This window comes from Zootermopsis nevadensis, unplaced genomic scaffold, assembly GCF_977971745.1.
Source record: "Zootermopsis nevadensis isolate Lab colony 2312 unplaced genomic scaffold, Znev_1.0 Znev_ptg000007l, whole genome shotgun sequence".
Classification (NCBI taxonomy): domain Eukaryota; kingdom Metazoa; phylum Arthropoda; class Insecta; order Blattodea; family Termopsidae; genus Zootermopsis; species Zootermopsis nevadensis.
Window position 1 is genome coordinate 16,132,185 of NW_028259139.1, and position 4,836 is coordinate 16,137,020.

Below are 4,836 nucleotides of genomic sequence, written 5' to 3' on the forward strand. Positions count from 1 at the left end.
TATAATATGTTAACACAACATTCTCCCTGTAACTTAAACTATATTAATCGAACATAAGTGCTACTTTAAACCATTGAATATCTAGTTCAAAACAATTTTTTTCAACTTTATGAACTACCATTTCTGACAATTTTTGGACGACCTGTTATGTACGAAAGACAAATGTTTTGAATTTTGCGTACTGAGCAGTGTGTCAACAAATACTGTTTGTATTTTCACGTTTGTACGTAACTTTGAAAGGATGAAGAAGTTCGAAGTTCATCATGCATTATTTACTTAAAAGAATAATGTTTTTTATATAAGACATTTATGTGATAAGTTGTTTTCAAACAACCTTAAAAACTCAAGTCTGTCTGTAATTAACATTGCATCATATATATTTATACATATCTTTGTAACTGCGATTATCCTCGTCGCTGCTTCTGGTCGCTGCACGCCGATGTTCGTTGATACTGAATTGGGAGCTATTCAGAGCTTAAACGCATAATATGTTAACACAACATTCTCCCTGTAACTTAAACAATATTAATCGAACATAAGTGCTACTTTAAACCATTGAAGATCTAACCATAACGTATATGTTTATAATCGTTCGAAACAATTCCCTTCAACTTCATGAACTAACATTTCTGACAATTTTTGGACGACCTGTTATGTACGAAAGACAAATGTTTTTAATTTTGTGTACTGAGCCGTGTGTCAATAAATACTGTTTGTATTTTCACGTTTGTATGTATCTTTGAAAGGATGAATATGTTCGAAGATCATCATGCATTATTTACTTAAAATAATAATGTTTTTTATATAAGACATTTATGTGATAAGTCGTCTTCAAACAACCGTCAAAACTCAAGTCTGTCTGTAGATAACATTGCAACGTATATATTCACACACATCTTTGTAACTGCGATTATCCTCGTCGATGTCTTTGGTCGTTGCACGCCGATGTTCGTTGATACAGAATTGTTTACTTTTAAGAGATCAAAACGAAAAATATAACTTCACACTAACCGGCGTGTAACTTAAATAATATTAATCGGACAAATGTGCTATTTTAATATAATGAATATCCAATCCTAATGTACACGTTTATTATATTTTGAAACATTTCCCAACAAATTTAAGAACCACCACTTTTTAACCGTTTTTAAGAGTCTTGTGATTTACGGATGGTATTAAAAATTGAATTTTGCATTCTAATCTGTGTGCCACTAAATACTGTATGTATTTTTAGGTTTTTATGTATTTTAAAAAGGATTATTTTGTTCTACGTACATCATGCTTCATTACCTCAAATGATTAGTGTTTTTAATATAAAACATGTATACGAAAAGTCAACTTCATACAAACATAAAAACTTAAGTCTGTTGTAAATTATATTGCATCCTATATATTCACATAAATCTATGTTGCTGCGATAGACCCTTACATACTATGTAGTGGCTGGAAGCCGATGTTTGATGATACAGAATTGTGTGCTATACAGAGAGAGCTGAAAACGATTAGTATTACTACACACTAAGCTGCCTGTATCTGAAATAATATTAATCGGACATAAGTAGTACTGTGAAGCAATGAATATCTAAACGTAATGTATATGTTTATAATAATTGGAACTTTTTCCTTCAACTTTAACTACCTCCATTTCTGACAGCTTTGTACGACCTGTAAAGTGCGGTTGGACTAATGAATAGATTTTTGCTTTCTGAACTATGACCATAAAATACTCTTTGTATTTTTATTTTGTTTGTAATTTTGAAAAGATAACATTGTTCGAGGTATATCATCCTTGATTTGCTCAAATGAATAGTGTTTTAATATAAAACTTGTATATGATAAGACGACTTGAAACAACCAACATATCCTAAGTCACTCTGTAAATATCATATATAATAGACCCTCACATACTATGTTATAGCAGTAGGCTGATGTTCGTTGTCACAGAATTATGTCATATTCACAGTTGAAAACGCAAGATATGATAACACAACATCTACCTGTTACTTAAATAATATTAATCGGTCAAATGTGCTCCTTTAAAATAATGAATATCTAATCCTAATGTACACGTTTATTATAATTTGAATCATTTCCCAACAAATTTATGAACCACCCCTTTTTAACCGTTTTTGGGGCTCTTGTGATTTAAGGGTGGTCTTAAAAATTGAATTTTGCATTCTAATCTGTGTGCCACTAAATACTGTATGGATTTTTACGTTTGCATGTATTTTAAAAAGGATTACTTTGTTCGACGTACATCATGCTTAATTACCTCAAATGAAAAGTGTTTTTAATATAAAACATCACAGAAACAAAGATATATGTGAATATATACGATGCAATGTAATTTACAGACAGACGTACGTAAGATGGTTGTATGAAGTCGTCTTATCGTATTGATGTATTATATTAAAAACACTAATCATTTAAGGTAAAGAAGCATGATGTACCTTGAACAATGTAATCCTTTCAAGATAACATACAAACGTTAAAATACAAACAGTGTTTTGTGGACACAGCTCAGAACGAAAAATTCAAAACATTAGTTCACCAGTATATTTCAGATTTTCCAAAAACTGTCAGAAATGGTGTTTCGTAATGTCGACGGGAAATGTTTCCAATTTTTATAAACATATACATTAGGTTATATCTTAATTGCATCATGCTTGTGTTCCTCAATACAGTACTTTTATTTTCCGTCGTTACACAAGCTTATTGTTAAAATCATATAAAATTTTCACATAAATTGTTACATTTTAAAATTGACGACATGTTTCGATATACAATTCTATCATCGTCAGGTCTATCAAAATTAAAATTAAAATCTGGTGTATCTGTTGCTCTGCTTATATTGCTTATGTTTTATCCGTTTTTATTACATCTCCAGGCTTCTTTCATTTAATTTTGGAGACGCGTCTGGGTGCCTATATCTGCAAAATCAATTTTAATTTTCATATCGTGATTCTGGCTACCGACATAGGAAATGGAATAATATTACTCTAATTTTATATTATTTTAAGGAATTACTCAAATATATCGTAATACAAGCAAAAGAAATACACTCACAAAATATAAAGTATTATAACATACCGGGTTGTGTGTGAGGTGCGTGTCCGTTGTTATTGAATGGCAGACAGCAACTGAGTTGTAGGTAGGTAGGATTTGATAGCTACACACGATACCTACAACTCAGTTGCTGTCTGCCATTCAATAACAACGGACACGCACCTCACACACAACCCGGTATGTTATAATACTTTATATTTTGTGAGTGTATTTCTTTTGCTTGTATTACGATATATTTGAGTAATTCCTTAAAATAATATAAAATTAGAGTAATATTATTCCATTTCCTATGTCGGTAGCCAGAATCACGATATGAAAATTAAAATTGATTTTGCAGATATAGGCACCCAGACGCGTCTCCAAAATTAAATGAAAGAAGCCTGGAGATGTAATAAAAACGGATAAAACATAAGCAATATAAGCAGAGCAACAGATACACCAGATTTTAATTTTAATTTTGATAGACCTGACGATGATAGAATTGTATATCGAAACATGTCGTCAATTTTAAAATGTAACAATTTTATGTGAAAATTTTATATGATTTTAACAATAAGCTTGTGTAACGACGGAAAATAAAAGTACTGTATATACATTAGGGTTAGATATTCATTTCTTTCAAGTAAACCGTTTATCCGTTTAATATTATTTAAGTTACAGGCAAATTAGTGTGTTGTTATTTTTCCCTTTTTCAGATCTGAAAAAGCTCACAATTCTGCATCAATGAACATCGCCGCACAGCGACCATTTGTTACGTTGAAGAATATCGCAGTTACAAAGATATGTGTGAATATATACCATGCAATTTTATTTACAGACCGACATAGGATTTGATAGTTGTTAGAAGACGTCTTATCATATACATGTTTTAAATTAAAAACACTTCTTATTTTGAGATGATCAATTATGATATACCTCGAATACAGTTTTCCTTTCAAAATTACGTACAAACGTTAAAATACAAACAATATTGGCGTGCAGCTATCACAGACTTCGACGAGGATTATCGAAGTTACAAAGATGAGTGTGAATATATACAATGCAATGTAGTCTAGAGACAGACATGAGTTTTGACGGTTGTTTTAAGAAGTCATATCATATTAATCCCTTTTATATAAAACACTATTCTTTAAGGAAATCATGCATGATATCCTTTGAACATCGTCATCCTTTCAAATGAACGTACAAACTTTAAAATATAAACAGTATTTATTGTCACACGACTCAGTACGCAAAATTCAAAACATTAGTCTACCCTTACATAACACGTCGTCGAAAAATTGCCTCAAATTGTGGTTCATAAAGTTGAAGGGAATTGTTTCGAATTATTATAAACATATACGTTAGGTTTTAGATATTCAATGGTTAAAAGTAGCACTTTTGTCCGTTTAATATTATGTAAGTTACATGCAATTTTGTGTGTTGTTATATTATGTCTTGAATTACCTTGCCTTGGCTTGCCTTACCTTGCCTTGACTTGCCTTGCCTTGCCTTCTTTTGCCGCTCCTATAATTTCCTTGCATTGCCTTCCCTTGCCTTGCCGTGCCTGGCCTTGCCTAACATTGCCTTGCCTTGCCTTGCCTTGCCTTTACTTGCCTTCACAAGCCTTGATTTGCCTTACATTACATCACCTTACGTTACCTTACATTACATTACATTGCAAGACAAGCAAGGCAAGTCAAGGCAAGGCAAGGCAAGGCAAGTCAAGGCAGAGCAAGGCAGGGCAAAGCAGGCAAGGCAAGGCAAGGCAAGGCGTGGCTAGGCAAGGCA

General features: G+C 32.2%; 2 long non-coding RNA genes across 2 annotated transcripts; one reads left to right on the forward strand and one right to left on the reverse strand.

The window, feature by feature from the left end:
• Positions 1 to 2,833: 2,833 nt before the first annotated feature.
• On the reverse strand, positions 2,834 to 3,142 carry LOC147874644 (uncharacterized). Its single transcript, XR_015533869.1, has 2 exons — positions 3,091 to 3,142; positions 2,834 to 2,930 (listed from the first exon to the last, which is right to left on the reverse strand). It is a non-coding gene; the product is annotated as an uncharacterized LOC147874644 (long non-coding RNA).
• Positions 3,143 to 3,180: 38 nt separating this feature from the next.
• LOC147874645 (uncharacterized) lies at positions 3,181 to 3,500 on the forward strand. The gene is made up of 2 exons (XR_015533870.1): positions 3,181 to 3,243; positions 3,404 to 3,500. It is a non-coding gene; the product is annotated as an uncharacterized LOC147874645 (long non-coding RNA).
• Positions 3,501 to 4,836: the final 1,336 nt, after the last annotated feature.